The sequence below is a fragment of the Crinia signifera genome, chromosome 5 (genome assembly GCF_055691185.1).
Source record: "Crinia signifera chromosome 5, ASM5569118v1, whole genome shotgun sequence".
Lineage (NCBI taxonomy): Eukaryota > Metazoa > Chordata > Amphibia > Anura > Myobatrachidae > Crinia > Crinia signifera.
The window spans coordinates 36750549-36770907 of record NC_139221.1 but is presented as its reverse complement, the minus strand read 5'-3'; the positions used below and the strand labels follow the sequence as shown (position 1 = coordinate 36770907).

The following is a 20359-nucleotide window of genomic DNA, read 5'->3' as shown; positions in this document are numbered from 1 at the left end:
TGTCCATTATTATTTACAAAGTTGACTGATTCTCTGGATTCTTATTTTCCGATGGTGCAGTGATTTGTATTTGGCGGCCAAGTTTCCCTGCAGCCAAAGACAGACGAGCTTGAAGCAATGCACGGATCAGGTCAGATCCGTGCGATGCTTCTATGGAAAGATAGAAAAATAAATCATTTAAAAAATGACCTGCGCTCATTGAGCCGGTCCTGGATGAAGAAATATAGGGGGAAAATCAAATGGAGTTCCCCTGTATTTCTTTAACCGTATTTCATTAAACCAGCACCGGGCTCCAACAGCCAGTGGTGCCATGTCACAGCCAAAATATGGCACCCTGACTGGTCAGCCTGGGCCAGGTACCTGGGGGAGTGGGGAACTCCCCCAATGAAGGCCCTCTCCAGCTCGGGATGTCAGGCAGATGGTAAAAAAAAGTGTAAAAATTAGTGTTAACAATAGATATTGGGTTCCGTAGTAGAACTACAGGGCCCAGCAAGCCACCTCCACATGCTGAGACTTGGAGAACCACAAACCCCAACATGTGGGGTATTAATGGGCCCACTTTGACTTGTAGTCCTACTTTAAGACACTATTTCAAGTGACTTAAAGGCAGGAAAGCAATGTAGCAAAGCAATGAGGAAGGCTAGTCAGATGCTTGGTTGCATAGGGAGAGTAATCAGTAGCAGAAAAAAATCCATAATAATGCCACTTTATAGGTCATTGGTACGACCTCATCTGGAATACTGTGTCCAGTTCTGGAGACCATATCTTCAGAAGGATATAAATACATTGGAGAGTGTACAAAGAAGGGCAACTAAAATGGTGCATGGCCTACATCACAAAACATACCTGTATAGACTAAAATATCTTAACATGTATAGTTTAGAGCAGAGAAGGGAAAGGGGGGACATGATAGAAAACTTAAAATATATCAAGGGTTTAACATAGTACAGGAGGGAAATTTTCTTCACAGGAAGAGAAGTAATAGAACACGAGGACATGCACTGAAGCTGTAAGGAAGGTAGGTTCAGGGGAAATGTTAGAAAGAATTACTTCACAGAAAGGGTAGTGGATAAGTGGAATAGCCTTCCATCAGAGGTGGTAGAGGCTAAGACAGTAGAACAATGTAAACATGCTTGGGATAGGCATATGAATATCCTTACAAAGAAATAAGGATCAAAAAGGGTTGAGATTACCTGAAGGATAAAAAAGGGGTAGACTAGATGGGCCAAATGGTTCTTATCTGCTGTCAAATTCTATGTTTCTATGTTACAGAACCAATACCCAAAGAACACACACACACACCGATTAAAGTAAAACTTTATTACACCCCATATAAATCCATACTCACCTATAGGGTCCCCTGTAGGTCTGTCCTCTTCTCCAGTAGATAATCCATAGGGTAGCTGTGAAAACAGATATATACTCACATGCCTAGCTTCCACGGCTGTGACAAAAAAAAAACTGTTGACACTTGCAGCCCCTCCCCGAGAATGAGGGAATTTGTCCCTGGGTCTTTCCTCAGCCAATCAGGAGCAGGCTCCGGGGGTGCTCTGCACCTGATAGGCTCTGTGCATCTACATAGAAGCCCATGTTGTGAATTTAACATGAGAGTCTATGATGCAGACTTGCCTACCCTCCCGCATTTAGCGGGAGGCTCCCGGTTTTTACAGGAGCCTCCCGCTGCCCCGCAAACCTGCCCCTTCCTCCCGGTTTTTGCGCGGCCTTCAGCACAATCCCGACTGCGCATGCGCGCGCACCGCTTCCGGGGGACCTGCACGGCGCACGCCATGATGACAGCCGGCCACCGCAGGGTTGTGGCCGACTGACGTGCTGTATTGGGAGGAAGAGGAAGTCCGTGCATGCAGCTAAAGGAACAGGAGAGCTCGTCAGCCAGGGCTTCGCTGATGCTGGCCCCGCCCACCCACTCACACAGTGAGCTCCGTGCAATGCTGTTCCTGGAAGTTCCTGGCCTGCTCCTGTCACTGGCTGGCTGCTCTGTGCTGCATCCACGACTGCCAGCAGCTCCCTGCACCTCCCAGGAAGGGGCAACACAGCCAGGTGATTGCTGTGTACTGGGGGAGAGACGGGCTGTGTGTAATCTGGCACTTGTAGGATTTACTGTGGGGCTATGTGTACTAGTCTGGGGGAGAGGGGGCTGTAATATGACTGGGGTACTCTGTGTAATGTGTGTGTGGGGGGCTGTGTATAATGTCATATGGGGGTGCTGTGTATAATGTCATACGGGGGGGGCTGTGTATAATGTAACACTGGGGGGGGGGCTGTGTATAATGTAATATGGGGAACTGTGTATAATGTAACATGGGGGGGTGTGTATAATGTAACATGGGTGGACTGTGTATAATGTAATATAGGGTGGGCTGTGCATAATGTAATATGGGGGGGCTGTGTATAATGTCATATGGGTGGGCTGTGTATAATGTCATACGGGGGGCTGTGTATAATGTAACACTGGGGGGGCTGTGTATAATGTAACATGGGGGACTGTGTATAATGTAACATGGGGGACTGTGTATAATGTAATATGGGGGGCTGTGTATAATGTAACATAAGGGGACTGTGTATAATGTAACATGGGGGGACTGTGTATAATGTAATATGGGGGGGACTGTGTATAATGTAAAATGGGGGGGGCTGTGTATAATGTAACACTGGGGGGACTGTGTATAATGTAACATGGGGGGACTGTGTATAATGTAATATGGGGGGGCTGTGTATAATGTAAAATGGGGGGGGCTGTGTATAATGTAACACTGGGGGGACTGTGTATAATGTAACATGGGGGACTGTGTATAATGTAATATGGGGGGGACTGTGTATAATGTAACACTGGGGGGACTGTGTATAATGTAACACTGGGGGGACTGTGTATAATGTAACATGGGGGGACTGTGTATAATGTAATATGGGGGGGCTGTGTATAATGTAAAATGGGGGGACTGTGTATAATGTAATATAGGGTGGGCTGTGCATAATGTAACACTGGGGGGACTGTGTATAATGTAACATGGGGGGCTGTGTATAATGTAACATGGGGGGCTGTGTAAAATGTAACATGGGGGGCTGTGTAAAATGTAACATGGGGGGGACTGTGTATAATGTAATATGGGGGCTGCGTATTATGTAACATGGGGGGCTGTGTATAATGTAACACTGGGGGGACTGTGTATAATGTAACATGGTGGGCTGTGTATAATGTAACATGGGGGGCTGTGTAAAATGTAACATTGGGGGACTGTGTATAATGTAATATGGGTGCTGTGTATTATGTAACATGGGGGGCTGTGCATAATGTAATATGGGGGGGACTGTGTATAATGTAATATGGGGGCTGCGTATTATGTAACATGGGGGGCTGTGCATAATGTAATATGGGGGGACTGTCTATAATGTAACATGGGGTGCTTTAGTACTATAGCATACCTCCCAATTGTCCCAATTACAGCAGGACAGTCCCTCTATTTGGAGACTGACCCGCTGTCCTTGCCGCGTGGGTAATTGGGGGGAGCCTAAGTTCACCGCTGCTTTGCTCTGCAGAGCAGCTGGTGATCGCTGAAGTGATGCTGTAAGCCTGCACATGGCATCTCTTCAGCGCAGGGATGGAGGGAGTGCAGGCAGGGAGCTGCCCAGCTGCTAGGAATGATGAAAATGGGTGTCGTGGTGCTAGTCCATGCCCTCTTCCCAAGGCCACACCCACCTGGTGTGTAGCTCCGCCCATTATTATTATAAGGCGCGGCAGGTCGCAGTTTGAGATGGCACAGCGCATTTTACTAGCACCTGGAATCTCCCTGAAACTAGTTTTCAAAAGTAGGCAAGTATGCTATGATGGGAATTCATTCGTATAGCCAAATTCGGCTGAAGTTGCCATTTGTAAAAACGTCAATTCAGCCAAACTCTGCAGATCGTAAATTAGCCAAGCACTGGGTCCCGGCTGTATTTAACATTGAATGGGTACGAATGGGTGCCCCCTTAAGGCCCCCATACACTAGGAGATATGGGCATGATTTCATCCGATTCGGAGGAATCGTGCCGTGAAATCGGCCCAAGTCGCACATGTAGATATCCCGTCCGACCCGATGCGTGGTCCCATGCGCATCGGAGTCGGGAGGTCGGAGGAGCTGCACATAAGATTAGCTAAATCATATGTGCAGCCCGGAGCCATGTGGGCAGTTGATGGCAGCGGGCGGGAGATGCCGGGCAGAGGAGGAAGCTTCTGCCATCAGGTACTGGGAACACAAGCCGGGTGGAGGGAGCAACGCGGGCTGCGCAGGGAGCCGCTGCCTTCAATGGGAGCAGGGGGGCTGCGCAGGGAGCCGGGCAGGAGGAGACGCTGCCCGGCTGCTGGGCAGGGCAGGAGCAGAGCACTTAAAAAAAAGAAAAGCCCCCACACTAAGGGTTGAGGCCACACATACATGCGTAATATGAAGTTAGAGCTTTACCTAGCTACAGGGGCGGATTGGCCTACCGGGAAACCGGGCTGTTTCCCGGTGGGCCAGCATATTTTTTGTGTGACAGGCCGCCCTCCCTCCGTTACAGGGTCGGCCGCGGCATCTACGTACATTTTGCCCTGAGTAAAGATGGCCGCGGCCGGCCTCGAGCTTTGCCAAAGTTAAAATGGCCGCGGGAGCGCTGGTGCGCATGCGCGGCGCACACAGCTGCTCCCGCGGTCCAGTCAGAGGCTGCCGCTTTGCCGTCCTGGTCCTGCTCTGGCCGCCCGCCCTCCCTCCCTCCTTTACAGGGCCGGCCGCGGCATCTACATGAACTTTGCCCTGAGTAAAGATGGGCGTGGCCGGCCTCGAGTTTGGCATAGTTAAAATGGCCGCGGGAGCACTGGTGTGCATGCGCAGGCGCACGCAGCTGCTCCCGCGGTCCAGAGGCTTCAACTTCTGGCTCTCTGCCCAGTGCCCACGTGATCCAGCCTTCCCAGCAGCGCGCAGGATTGTTGTTGGGGCTGGATCTGATGGGCGTCAGCAGCAGGACTAGAGAGTACTCAGCACAGCAGCACGCAGCAGAGGAGCAGCTCGTAACAGCAGGCAGCACGCACCAAGGGTAAACTAGGGGTACTAAGGGCAGTGGCAGAATTTATATATAAATATACGGCGTGTGGTATATGTATAATGGGCATAACGTTGTGCGGCATATGTATAATGGGGCATCACGGTGTGTGGCATATGTATAATGGCATCTTGGTGTGTGGCATATGTATAATGGGCATCACGGTGTGTGGCATATGTATAATGGGCATCACGGTGTGCGGCATATGTATAATGGGCATCACGGTGTGCGGCATATGTATAATGGGCATCACAGTGTGCGGCATATGTATAATGGGCATCACGGTGTGCGGCATATGTATAATGGGCATCACGGTGTGCGGCATATGTATAATGGGAATCACGGTGTGCGGCATATGTATAATGGGCATCACGGTGTGTGGCATATGTATAATGGGCATCACGGTGTGTGGCATATGTATAATGGGCATCACGGTGTGTGGCATATGTATAATGGGCATCACGGTGTGTGGCATATGTATAATGGGCATCACTGTCTCCCCTCCTTGCATCCTCCACCACTATGTGACTCCCCTCCCTGCATCCCCTGCCACTCTGCATTCCTCCCTCCTACCCTGCATCCTGTGCCACCATGCCCCCCTCACACTCTGCGTCCTGTGCCACCCTGCGTAAGTCCTCACTCCCTTCGTTCTCAGCCACTCTGCATCTCCCCTCCCAGCATTCTACGCCACCCTCCGTCCCCAACTCCCTCCCTGCATCCTCTTCCACCCTGCCACTCTACTGTGTTTGGAGACCCCCTGTCACACACCCCCCCACCCCCCTGTCTCTATCTCCCCAGCCCCACAGGCTGCAGGATAAACGCTGTACGCATGCGCCTATTCTGCAGCGTGAGGGGCTGGGGACATAGCCAGCAGCCCGTTGAAATAGGCCACACCCCCATATTGATACGCCCCCCCCAAAAAAAATCGGGTGCGCCTCAACAACACTCTCCCCCTCCCCCATTAGGGCTGCTTCAAGATATTTCCCGGGCTGGTTTTAATTCCCAATCCGCCCCTGCCTAGCTAGTAAAGCCAAGTTTTTAAACCTTTATTCTCCTTACTCTCATTTCATGTATTATGTCCACCACTAGATGTCAGCACTGTATCACTTGTTGTTTTATTGCTGTGTTGCCGTTTTTTTCACTAATGTTTGCATCCTCATATTTCAGGTGCTGTGTCCTGGATGCTTTTTGCACAAAACTGACATGCTATCCCATGTATGCATTATATGTTTTTCACACACTCTGTATGTGTGCTCTAACGTCTTGTATGCCCTCCACAGCCCGCCCTACGTGACCGCATGTCAGCCCCGCTCTGATGCGCCTGAGGGACGACACTGTCAGTCACGGTGACGTCATCGAGGTGCGATCGATCCCGGAAGCCAGCCCAGCGGTCCCCGTGTGTGAGCACAAGCTGCAGGAGGGGGTAAGTACCTGAGCCTTTATATTTCACTGTCACTGTATCATTTGTTGTTACACCATTTAACTGTCCTGACGAAGGGGGAGACCCCGAAACCTTGGTGCTTTATGATTGAATAAACCAGTCCACTCTTCACCAAATTGAGAGTCCCTGAGTGCCCTTTCCTTCAGAGTATATATATATATATAGATAGATAGATAGATAGATAGATAGGATAGTAGGTAACAGAGCCCCTAGTATGAGATTCCATCACCAAAACCGGTATAAAGAACCGTAATGCAAATCACTGTTCAACAGTTTTAATACAAATTTATATAAAAAACACAAGATAAAAGCATTTTTCTCATCCGTATAGAGTCAATTCGGTTCAACAAGTACAAGGAATAAACCCAACGCGTTTCGTCGTAAACGACTAGGGCGTGGAGGGAGAATAAAAGTGTGCCGAACAGACGTGGTGCTACGTTTCAGTGTCCATGTCAACTGTATTAACATTCGGCAAAAAAAAACCTGTGAAAAACCACATGTCGACCTTTTCACTGTCGACATAGACCCATGTCGACCTTTCTGCATGTCAACCTAATGGTATCGACCCAATGCTTGTGGACCAACTTCTTGTAGACCTAATGATCCATACCCGTTAGCTGTTTATTATCTCTTCTCTTAACGTGCCACAAGTTTTTTTTTTTTTTTTTACTAAATTGATGTAACAAACTTTTCTACCATCTAATATGCCTTTACAGTATAAATAAGTCAGTGGTGGTTTATAGGTCATCTAAATCCCCAAATTTACATTTTCATATTCTGTAAAAGGGTTTGGATATAGGACAAAAATCTAAAATAATAAAGCATGCTATGTCAGTTATTATTGCTGAGAGTTTACTTGCCGCATTTCTGTATTTGAATCCACAAATCTGCAGAAGCTGATTTAAAGTGATAAAAAAATAAAGTGAATTTACTTGGATACTTTAACGCATGCATGTCCAAACTATGGCCCCCCAGCTGTTGTGAATATACAAGTCCCATCATGTCTTGCTCCAGTTTTGCTATTAGGGAATGTAAAAACTATGGCAAGGCATGCTGGGATTTGTAGGCATGTCCAAACTATGGAGGGCCCTAGTTTGGACATGCCTGCTTTAACGGGTCAGTGAAACTTTCAGGTGACCAGAAGTTCCGTCTCTGTGCCGAGTCCCCGAGCACACCATGGTGACATAGCACTTGCTGAGAAGTGCCTCCAGAGTGGCCGGCATGGCGTGCACACCTGATGGCACGTGGTTAGTACAGGACTGTCCTGATGAGACTTGGAGGTGGGGTTTGATGCTATTTTTGCGCGGCTTTGTGTAGTGTATGTCATGTGTCCCTGAAGAGGAGGTTAACGTTGTTGGAATTAATATCAATGAGTTGGATGTAACTGTGAACATTTTAACAAAAATGATCATCTTAGCAGCTCTTCCAACACACCCATGAGGTGGCTGCTAGGCGTCGTTTTTTTTTTGGGGTGTCGCCAGTAGCCATAATCCCCAGCTTTTGCGTCAGTGACGCCACTGTCAGGTAGAGCTGCATCTAATGAATGCCGGATTGTTTCCTCCCTTTTATCATTTTCCTTTTCCTAATTTCTGGAAGTACTGTAGTTTAAATGTTCCAGGGGGAAATTTACTAAGATGTGTATTCTACTTCACATGTGATGTTGCTATGAGCAACCAATCAATCCTGTCTACTATCTTCTAGGCTGCATCTAATAAATCTGGATCCAGTCGCCTTCGTTTGTTGGTGATATGTGGTTCCAACTGCTCATGGCATTTCCTTTTCCGATTTTCTGGAAGTGGTGTAAACTTTCCAGTTTCTATGCTGCAGCAAATTAAATCTGGATCCAGTCGCCTCCGTTTGTTGGCGATTTGTGGTTCCAACGGTTCATGGCATTTCCTTTTCCGATTTTCTGGAAGTGGTGTAAGTTTTCCAGTTTCTATGCTGCAGCAAATTAAATCTGGATCCAGTCGCCTCCGTTTGTTGGCTATTTGTGGTTCCAACGGTTCATGGCATTTCCTTTTCCTAGTTTTAGGAAATGGCGTGAATTTTTCATCTTCCAGGCACTTTATGAGATGTTGCCTCATTAATGGCACATTGTAGGTGCAGCTGGAGATATTGCCAGTGAACAATATTTCTACAACATTTGCTATAGCATATATACCGCAATCCATTGTGCTCTTCCCCTGTTTATCTGCATTCATAATTCGCAAATGCCTCTGCTCCTCTGGAACATTACAATAGAAGGCATACAGATGATTGTTGTAAGAGTCGCCAAACTTAAATGTATCACTATCCACAATGTAGATCTTTCCATCCACAAAATATGATACGAATGCGTGAGATCCCTTGACATCATAATACACTACATGAATCTGCACTGCTGGCTCAGACAGGGGAGTGAAGGAGCTAGCAAATCCTTTTGCCAAATCTTGCAGGCCATTGACCTTAAATTGTTTGCGCAATATGCACTGAGCAGCATCTAAAATCCTGATATTGACACCTCTGGTGCCTTCCAGGCGGAGCCTGTCACTTTTAAACAGCCCTAAATAAGGCTGCCACATATTATTGAAATGAGAAAACGCTTATGTATATCTACACAGATATGTATCAACCACACAGCTCACTCTCATCAAATTACTGATTGTGCTTCAGCAAGCACAGCCTTTTTTATGACCTCTGAGTGACATCACAAAGGCTGCCTGTGACATCATCAGCCTCACTGTGCCTGTGACATCATCAGCCTCACTGTGCCTGTGACATCATCAGCCTCACTGTGCCTGTGACATCATCAGCCTCACTGTGCCTACATTCCACCACTGAATGTAATAATTGATGTGATTTATTATAAAGTTTATTTACCAGGGCTAGAAAGGGCACAGGGTAATGGCCATCACTCACTAGCATGCAGGAATAGCCAATCATTATTTTGTGTGTAAGACAAACTGAGGATGGGGCTGAGAAATATGAAAAGGAGCAATGATCGATAAGAAGATGAGAGGAAAGGAGGGGGGCTACAGGTGAAGGGATGCAATGAGAAGAAAGAAAGGGAGTGAAAGAAGAGAGATGTAAATATAGGCCACGGCTACACAGCAGCTGTGGGGGCCACATGTTAAACACTCCTGATGTAGGCCAAACCAGAGCTTTGCAGAGGGTAGGGTGATATTTAGCTACCCATCTTGTCATTGTTAGCTCAGAGATAGAAGGGGCATGCTGTGAGGCCAGGCCCCCCTGACTTGTTGCACACTCCTGTAAGTCCTGGCACCCTTTTTTGCGCATGTACACTGAAAGGGCAGGGCTGCAAGAAATCTGTCCACGGCCATTACTATGTTGTTTAGTAAGGCAGTTTATTCACTTTATGTTCCAAGGTAAGATAGAAGAATTGAGGAGGATTTTCACAATATGTCTTAAAGTAGCCTTGTGGTAGCTACAGTAGTAAGCACTGTCCAGATATTCCGTATAAAGAACATTATTGCTCTTCCAGCTCGCAGACTGTGCTATACTCATTATGACGACCACTCAGTCCTCAAGCACAGAACTTGTGGGTTGACTTGAGTTTTGTCTCCTTGTATGTTGGTATTGCCCATGGCACAGTCTCGCTGCTTATCTGGGTTCAAACAGACAGAACCTTTGAGGCAATTGGCAATATGCCTATGGAACAGTTGTGAATGCCCTCATGCAAAAAAAATCATTGCACATATTTTTGTAGCTGCCCATCATAAAAATAGTATCACACTAGTTATACTTGCAATTTATCTTCCGCTTACTCATTATGTCTAATGACACACAGCTACAAGTGTCCATTGTCAACTGTGGTAGAAGGCAAGAGAACGGAGACATTTTCACAAGTTTTAGGAGCCCATTTATTAATGTGTACTGGCAGTTATTAGCTGCAAAAACTAAGTATCCCCCCCTCGACTAAATGTCATAGATACCTCCTGCTCCATTCTGCCTGCAGCAGCATCTTCCCATAGGATTCTCTGGGGGAGTGCGATGGCATAACTCACAACATGACCCATTCCAGGAGGGACAAGATGCTCTGTTTCTGGACATTAAGTTTGCAGTTGCAGAGTTGCAGGGCTGCAGCACAGTCCAAAATTCAGATAGGGGTGACCCACCAACTGCCACCCTAAACAGCACAGTCCAGACTCACTGGGAGGTAGGGTTCCTCCTGGATTTCCGGGATTCTCACGTTTTTGGTGGCAACCCTCCAGGAGGCTTTACCAGTCTCCCAGAATCCGGGTGTCTAAAAAAGCCTTCAGCGCCTCTCCCAAGTGGCCAGTACCGTACCGAGCCACCCTGCAGTCTGCCTGACGCTTGGGAGATGATGTCATCATCTCACGTCTTCGTCCTGCAGGCCCGCCGCCCGGCACCCTCCTCTCTGCTCCGGCAGGCCGGCAGCCCTCCTCTCAGGAGCCCCTGGTCCTCCATCCTGCTGTCTGCTGCCAGAAGCCCTGCCCAGCCCCTTACAGCCAGCCAGCGGGTGAATAATAAGGAGGCAGTGTGTGTGTGTGTGTGTGTATATATATATATATATATATATATATAGTCTTTTGGGTTATGTTCGGCACTCCGGACGAATCAGTCACAGACCGCGGTGCCCTTAAAGCTTTAGATGCAATTGATCATATCCCCTGACCTGTGGGCAGGATCCGGGGAAGGAAAACGGCACTCGCGGATTTTGTAATTCAATTTTTATATGGTTCAAAGTGACATCATGTACAGCATTACCGACGTTTCAAGGCTGGTCAGCCTTTTCCTCAGGATGCGCTGTAAAGTGCAAATAGTGCCTGTGCAGTGATATAAACAGAGCAGTCTGCTCTCTTACCTTATGTAGCTTGTCAGTGCAGCCTGTGTAGCTTCCCCGGCGTGTACGGGATCCAGCTTCCGGGACCCACGGTTCAGCCCACTGTGACGTCCGGCTGTTGTCATGGTAACCCGGGATGCCTGATACTCGGTCAGCCGGGTTTGCCGTGCATGTGCTCTAAGAATAAGACCAACAGAACAAAATGTTGGATACGTGATACAAACTAATAACATGATAAAAAAGTGCAAAGTGCAGCTACTACATAAGGTGCTTGGGTGCTAGTATTAAAAATTGTAAAAACGGGGCTCAGTACATTTACTTAGAATATCTAAAAATTAGCAACTTGCATTATGTGTACTTCAAAGCGCTCCTTTTTTCATCACTTATTATTGTTACACAATTAGATTATGAGACACTAATCAGGTTATATACCACTTTTATATATGTGTACCGATGTCAACACACTGTGTCGACACCCCTGATATTTGGTTATGTCTAGTGTTAAATCGCAATATTATACTCTTCACACAGAGTTCCTTTGAATAGACAAAAGTTAGATGTTCTATCGGACAGTTTAAACAAAAGCATTCCAGGCGATCATTTCGTTTAACCCTGTTGGTGCCATGGTGTTAAGCCGAAATATCCACTGCGACTCTCGTTGTGTCAGGAGTTTCTGTCTATCTCCTCCACGGCTCAATGGTGGGATATGGTCTATGATTTTGCATTTCAGGTTAGCTAAGGTATGTCCACTGTTTTTAAAATGCCGGGCTACTGGTTGGTTAATGTCCTTTCCTTGGAGGCTTGCTGTAATTGCCGATCGATGTAATGCCATCCGAACCCTTAAATTTACTATAGTTTGGCCGACATAGTATTTGCCACATGGACACATTATAATATAAATTATAAATGGAGTTCTACAATTCACAACGTGGTTGATTTTATATATCTGGCCGGTAAGTGGGTGTTTGAAGGTGGGACCTGCTTCTACATGGTTGCAGGTCGTACAAGAAGGGCACTTGTAGCACCCGGGTTTTTTTTGCTGGATGTTAAATAGAGTGGGTGATGGCGGTTTTGTTATATTAGTTCTTACCAGCATGTCCCGCAAATTTCGACCTCTTCTGTAGCTGGGCATGATGTCACTTTGAACCATATAAAAATTGAATTACAAAATCCGCGAGTGCCGTTTTCCTTCCCCGGATCCTGGCCACAGGTCAGGGGATATGATCAATTATATATATATATATATATATATATATACACACACACACTGCCTCCTTATTTATATATATATATATATATATATAGACTGTGGCGGGTGTGGACGTAGCACTCCAGACATTGTAGTAATCCAAAAAAGTTTATTTGCAGACAAGCAACGTTTCAATGCATGTGCATTTTCGTCAGGAGCCTGACGAAAATGCACATGCATTGAAACGTTGCTTGTCTGCAAATAAACTTTTTTGGATTACTACAATGTCTGGAGTGCTACGTCCACACCCGCCACAGTCTACATAATCTTTGACGGTGCACCCGACCAGCTACAGCAACAGGGCAGTGTGCTCGGCCACACCAAACAAGTGTATATATATATATATATATATATATATATATATAAATTCACACTCAATCCAATCCAATACCCAATCCACGTAGCGGGCAGATAGAGAAAAGAAGGACCAGCACTTGTTTGTAGATGAAGAAAGGTGGTTTGTATTTCCAGGATAAGCATGTTTAAACAAACAATAAAGACAGCTGACCCAACAGCCTTTTCAAGCAAGAGGTCCTGATTTTCGTCAGGGGTCACCCTAACTGCTCACCTATAAAAGCACAGTCTGCTGTGAGCTTCAGACTAGATAGCACGCCTGGAATCAAGCATTGATGTGATAGCAATGTGTATTGTAGCCATTTTGAGCGATAGTGTTAGGACCTGCAGAAAAGTGGGGTCCCGTGAAGGGGGCTGCAGGCTTAAATGCAATTCATGAACCAAATCTCCACTATTTATTATCAGTTAATTTAGTGTGTGCAGAGCCCCTACAATGTCTGTTTAAACAATGTGGTCACAAGCCATAGGGCACCCCAAAACTAGGAAAGGTGAGTGCTGATGTTTAGTATTTTTATATATATATATATATATATATATATATATATATATATATATATATATATATATATATATATTGTAGGTAATCATGGTTATGCATTGATATTGTATATTTCAAATGTCTTATGTTTTTTACATGTATTGATGAATGTGTTTTTAGCTGAGTTGTTTTAAATTGTTGATGTCCTGTCGCCTAGGCAACAGAACACCGCGTCTTCCCCCGGCCGGGCACGGAGTAGCTCTGCTGACTCCGGAACTTCCTGTGACGTCACCTGCCCGGTGAGAGAGGGCAGAAGTGCGACAGGGAGGAGAGGATCGGCGTGCTGCACGCGCCGAACGGGAGAAGGAGGCGGGCACTGATTTCAGTAAGGTATTTATGCACCATTATGCACTGTGTGTTTCACTTGTTGTAAAGGCTTGAGAAAGGGGTAATGCCCCGAAACGTTGCCGAATAAATTCACTTTTTTTTTTTTTTTTCGAGAATGCAGCTGGAACATTTACTAGGAGGCACATGGATAAATTTACTAAGATGGGAGTTCTATTGAACGTGGGATATTGCCCATAGCAACCAATCAGATTTGACCTATTATCTTCTAGACAGCGCCAAATAACCCCATTTTAGTAAATTCACCCCACAGTCCCTGACTTAGGGGGAAATTTACTAAGAAGGCCGAGAATGAGCGGGATCGGCTACAATCGGGCCAAAGCTCGGGGGGAAGATTTAATTCTGCACTGAGTGTTCCTTTGTTCGTCTTTACAAAAAATATATTTTCTTTCTCTTTATCAGTTATTCTTTATTTGTCATTATTGCTTTAGATTTCTCTCTTCATTTTTAGGCTTTCGTCATTTTCAGAAAGAGGTGGCGCTACCCATCTCTAATTGGATACATTCATAATGGACAGAAGAAAAAGTAGTAGAGATATTTGGGGTGATTATTACATATTGTTAAAATTTTACTTTTATTGGTAATTTCTAATAAAGAGGTGTGCCAATCACACCCTCTATGTAAGACAATAGTAAAGATGTGCAAAAAAAAGTTTAAGAAAATGTGGTTAAAACTTAGATTTGGATGCTCAGATACTGGGGCAGATGTATTAAGCCTTAACAAGAGATACATGCAAGTGTGATAAGGAGAGATAAACGTCCAGCCAATCAGCTCCTTACTGCCATGTTACAGGCTGTGTTTGAAAAAGTCAGTAAGGAGCTGATTGGCTGGATGTTTATCTCTCCTTATCACCCTTGGAATTATCTCTTGTTAAGGCTTAATACATCTGCCCCAATATTTCCTGTAGATTTTATGTATTTGATATCCCCCATATTTGATAATCAATTCCGGAAATCCACTAATTAAGGACCGTGCAAAATAACAAATAACCTTAAGGTGGACAGATTACTGCAATTTTTTTGCATATCTTTACTATTGTCTTACAAAGAGGGTGTGATTGGCACACCTCTTTTTTAGGAAATTACCAATAAAAGTAAAATGTTAAGAATATGTAATAATAAGTTGGACATTTTGCTAAAATATATTCTGAGCCCAAATATCTCTACTACTTTTTCTTTTGTCCATTATTAATTTACAAAGTTGACTGATTCTCTGGATTCGTATTTTCCGATGGTGCAGTGATTTGTATTTGGCGGCCAAGTTTCCCTGCAGCCAAAGGCAGACGAGCTTGAAGCAATGCACGGATCAGGTCAGATCCGTGCGATGCTTCTATGGAAAGATAGAAAAATAAATCATTTAAAAAATGACCTGCGCTCATTGAGCCGGTCCTGGATGAAGAAATATAGGGGGGAAATCAAATGGAGTTCCCCTGTATTTCTTTAACCGTATTTCATTAAACCAGCACCGGGCTCCAACAGCCAGTGGTGCCATGTCACAGCCAAAATATGGCACCCTGACTGGTCAGCCTGGGCCAGGTCCCTGGGGGAGTGGGGAACTCCCCCAATGAAGGCCCTCTCCAGCTCGGGATGTCAGAAAGTGTAAAAATTAGTGTTAACAATAGATATTGGGTTCCGTAGTAGAACTACAGGGCCCAGCAAGCCACCTCCACATGCTGAGACTTGGAGAACCACAAACCCCAACATGTGGGGTATTAATGGGCCCACTTTGACTTGTAGTCCTACTTTAAGACACTATTTCAAGTGACTTAAAGGCAGGAAAGCAATGTTGCAAAGCAATGAGGAAGGCTAGTCAGATGCTTGGTTGCATAGGGAGAGGAATCAGTAGCAGAAAAAAATCCATAATAATGCCACTTTATAGGTCATTGGTACGACCTCATATGGAATACTGTGTCCAGTTCTGGAGGCCATATCTTGAGAAGGATATAAATACATTGGAGAGTGTACAAAGAAGGGCAACTAAAATGGTGCATGGCCTACATCACAAAACGTACCTGGATAGACTAAAATATCTTAACATGTATAGTTTGGAGCAGAGAAGGGAAAGGGGGGACATGATAGAAATCTTCAAATATATCAAGGGTTTTAACATAGTACAGGAGGGAAATTTTCTTCACAGGAAGAGAAGTAATAGAACACGAGGACATGCACTGAAGCTGGAGGGAGGTAGGTTCAGGGGAAATGTTAGAAAGAATTACTTCACAGAAAGGGTAGTGGATAAGTGGAATAGCCTTCCATCAGAGGTGGTAGAGGCTAAGACAGTAGAACAATGTAAACATGCTTGGGATAGGCATATGAATATCCTTACAAAGAAATAAGGATCAAAAAGGGTTGAGATTACCTGAAGGATAAAAAAGGGGCAGACTAGATGGGCCAAATGGTTCTTATCTGCTGTCAAATTCTATGTTTCTATGTTACAGAACCAATACCCAAAGAACACACACACACCGATTAACCCCTTCCCGACATTTGACGTATATATACGTCATGGCCGGGATGTACTTCCCGACACATGACGTATATATACGTCATGACTTTAAACTGTCACCGCGTCTATAGACGCGGTGACAGTTTAAACATGTCTGCTGTCCCTGACAGCAGACATGTCCCAGCATGCCCAGGGGGGGCGGCGATGCCTCCCCCCCATCGGCGATCGCTGCGATTGGCTGTTCAATGTGAACAGCCAATCGCAGCGTTTTCCTGTGTTACCGGCGAATCAGACGCTCGGTAACACAGGGATCAATCACCGCCGGGTGTGAGGGGGTCACCGGTGGTCACCGGTGATGACCACACCTCACCCCACCTGCCCCCAAGGCTGTGATTGGTCCGTCGGACCGACGGACCAATCACAGCCATGGCGCGTGATTTAAACTAACGGTGACTGCGCTGCAGACGCCATTCCGGTCTGGAATTGCGTGCAGAGCGGTCACCGTGCCAATCTGTCGTGATATACTGACCTGATCCTTGCCTGATACTTACCTGATCACCGCTGGTAGCGTGCTGCCAGCAGCTGGATGCTTCCTGGATCTTGTGACTTCCTGTGTGCTGCTGCTGCAGTGTCATAGAGTGACAGATAGTGAGAGATAGTGACAGAGAGTGATAGAGAGTGCTATATTTTGTGTCTGCTGCCCCCCCTTTTGTGCTGATCAGTATATCTGTGCTGATCGGCAACTTTTTGGGGGTGCAGGTTTTTTTTTTATATATATATACCTGTCAGTTGCACCAAAGGTTGTGCTTCCTGCTGCCCCCCCTTTTGTGCTGATCAGTATAAATTAACTGATCAGCAACTTTTTGGGGGTGCAGGGTTTTTTTTTTTTATATATATACCCTGTCAGGTTGCACCCACAGTTGTGTGCCTGCTGCCCCTCACTGCTAATCAGTGTTGCATCACTGCATCACTGATCTGCAGTTTTTTTTTTTTGGAGAGTGCTGTGGGGTTTTGTTTTTACACCCACGTTGCTTTTGTGGGTGTCCTGTGGCCGCTGAGCGCTGATCAGTGACGTACATCACTGAACAGCATTTTTGGCACAGGGTTGATATAATTTTTTTTCTGCAGTTTTTTTAAATTGTTTTTTTTTTTGGAGAGTGCTGTGGTTTATTTTTTTTAAATTGTTTTTACACCCACGTTGCTTTTGTGGGTGTCCTGTGGCCGCTGAGCGCTGATCAGTGACGTACATCACTGAACAGCATTTTTGGCACAGGGTTGATATAATTTTTTTTCTGCAGTTTTTTTTATTGTTTTTTTTTTGGAGAGTGCTGTGGTTTATTTTTTTTTAATTGTTTTTACACCCACGTTCCTTTTGTGGGTGTCCTGTGGCCGCTGAGCGCTGATCAGTGACGTACATCACTGATCAGCATTTTCGGCACAGGGTTGATCTATTTTTTTTTGGATCAAATTCCTGTATAAAGTATTTTTTTTTCTGCACTACATACACACTACACACTACATACCCCCCGTGTTGAAATAAAGTTTGTACCCCCCCTACACTATACACGTGTTGAAACATTACACTTACAGAAACACAAAAATAAAAATGGCATCCCAAATGTCATCTCAAATGTCATCCCAGTCATCCAGAAGAATGTATTCAGCGGAGGAGGCATATGCCATGCTTGCCTCTGACACAGCCAGTGATGCAAGCGGGGAATTTGAAGGATTCGTCTTAAGCTCCTCTTCCTCCTCTAGTGATGAGGGACCCCCTCAAAGACGCCCCCGTAGAGCAGCTGAGACCCCCCCCAAAATGATTGATCCCGTATGGACCCCACCACCAGACAATTTTGAGCCCCAGGTTCCTGAGTTTTTGGCCATCCCAGGAATCCAATTTGATTCAACAGGTCTCAGAGAAATTGACTTTTTCAAATTATTTTTCTCTGATGATTTTATAAATTTAATGGTGGACCAAAGTAATTTATATGCCCAGCAGTTTATTGCTCAAAACCCCACATCATCATTTGCTAGATGGACCCCTGTAGATGCAGTAGAGATGATGACGTTTTGGGGTCTGGTGTTACATATGGGCATAGTAAAAAAGCCAGAAATTAGGCAATATTGGAGTACAGATGTTCTGTACAGTAGTAGTAGTAGTACGTTTATTTATAAGGCGCCACAAAGTGTCCGCAGCGCCGTACATAGCAAACAAAAAAAAAAAAAATTACAAGGTAACGTACAGGGTGTGTAGAAAGATACAGTATAAATAGCGGTATAGCTGGTAGAACTAAAATCAGCATCAGTTCAGAAGTAGGTGTCAAAATAGTCAAGGAGACCGAAGATGAAGTAGAGGAAGGGAAGAACAGGACAGGAGCACAGGTGAGGTAATGAGGTAGGGTGAGTACGTGAGGAAGGAGGGCCCTGCTCATAAGAGTTAACATACTAAAAATAGGTGGGTGGACGAACGAAATACAATAGGATAAGTAGGAACGGAGGGGAACGGAGGCAGGATAGGAGGATCAAAAGAGGTTAGGAGGAGGGATAGGCTAGTCGAAAAAAGTAGGTTTTGAGGGAGCGCTTGAAGGAGGTAAGGGAATCAGATAGCCTGATGGGTGGCGGGAGGTTGTTCCAGTGCAGGGGGGCAGCGCGAGAGAAATCTTGGACACGGGAGTGGGAGGAGGTGATTAGGTGAGAGGTCAGTCGGCGGTCAGCGATGGAGCGAAGAGGACGGGAGGGAGTGTGGATAGAGATCAGTGAAGAGAGGTAGGGAGCTGTGGAGGAGGAGAGAGCCTTGTAGGTGGTGGTGAGGAGTTTAAAGAGAACTCGGAAAGGAATGGGGAGCCAGTGAAGAGATAAACAGAGGGGGGAGGCGGAGGTAGAGCGGCGGGAGAGGAAGATGAGCCTAGCAGCAGCGTTAAGAATGGATTGGAGAGGTGCGAGGCGGGTGAGAGGTAGCCCAGAGAGAAGGATGTTGCAGTAGTCAAGGCGGGAGATGACAAGAGAGTGAATGAGAATTTTGGTCGCGTCAGTGGAGAGGAATGGTCTGATGCGTGAGATGTTGCGTAGGTGAAAGCGGCAAGACTGTGAGAGAGCACGAATGTGGGGGGTGAAAGAGAGGGAGGAGTCAATGATGACACCGAGGCAGCACGTTTGGTCGGTGGACGTGATCTCGGTTTCACCAATGCTGATGGAGATAGTGGGAGAAGAGGGGATGTTCGGGGGATGGAAGATTAGAAGTTCAGTTTTAGCCATGTTTAGTTTCAGGAAGCGTTGGGTCATCCAGGCTGAGATGGCCGTGAGGCATTCGGAGACCTTGGACAGAAGTGATGGGGATAAGTCGGGGGAGGAGAGATAGATTAGGGTATCATCAGCATAAAGGTGGTAATGAAAACCATAGGAGCTGATGAGGGTGCCCAGAGAGGTGGTGTAGAGGGAGAAGAGGAGAGGGCCAAGGACTGACCCTTGGGGAACACCGACTGGCTGGGGGGTAGTAGGAGAGGAGGAGCTCGGAGTGGAGACGGAGAAGGAGCGATCGGAGAGGTATGAGGTGAACCAGGAGAAGACCGTGCCAGTGATGCCAAAGGAGCGGAGGGTGTTGAGCAGGAGAGGGTGGTCAACAGTGTCAAAGGCAGCCGACAGATCAAGCTGGATGAGGATAGAGAAGAGGCCTTTGGATTTAGCCGATAGTAGATCGTTAGTGACTTTGGTCAGGGCAGTTTCAGTGGAATGTAAAGGGCGGAACCCGGATTGGAGGGGGTCTAGAATGGAGTTAGCAGTAAGGTGGCTTAGGAGACGATTATAGGTCAGACGTTCTAGGAGTTTGGAGGCAAAAGGGAGGAGGGAGATGGGCCTGTAGTTGGATGGAGAGTTGGGGTCCAGATTTGTTTTTTTGAGAATTGGGGAGACAAGAGCGTGTTTGAAGGAGGAAGGGAAGATCCCAGAGGATAGGGAAAGATTAAAGAGGTGAGCCAGGTGAGAGCAGACTGATGGACTGAGACGACGGATAATATTGGAGGGGATAGGATCAAGCGGGCAGGTGGAGGGAGAAGCGGATTGAAGGATAGAGTGGACTTCAATCCGCTTCTCCCTCCACCTGCCCGCTTACAGTGT

General features: G+C 46.1%; 1 long non-coding RNA gene across 18 annotated transcripts in view; it reads left to right on the top strand.

Annotated features, from left to right (window-relative positions):
- LOC146080110 (uncharacterized) overlaps positions 1-20359 on the top strand; it is a 180916-nt gene that overhangs the window by 117785 nt on the left and 42772 nt on the right. For 15 of the 18 annotated variants that reach the window (XR_014474823.1, XR_014474820.1, XR_014474824.1 and 12 more), the window contains 2 exons: positions 6354-6496; positions 13617-13789. This is a non-coding gene — a long non-coding RNA (uncharacterized LOC146080110). Of the gene's footprint in view, positions 1-6353; positions 6497-6845; positions 6975-13616; positions 13790-20359 lie in introns of those variants that run through there. The other 3 variants (XR_014474817.1, XR_014474826.1, XR_014474821.1) reach the window with 3 other exon arrangements.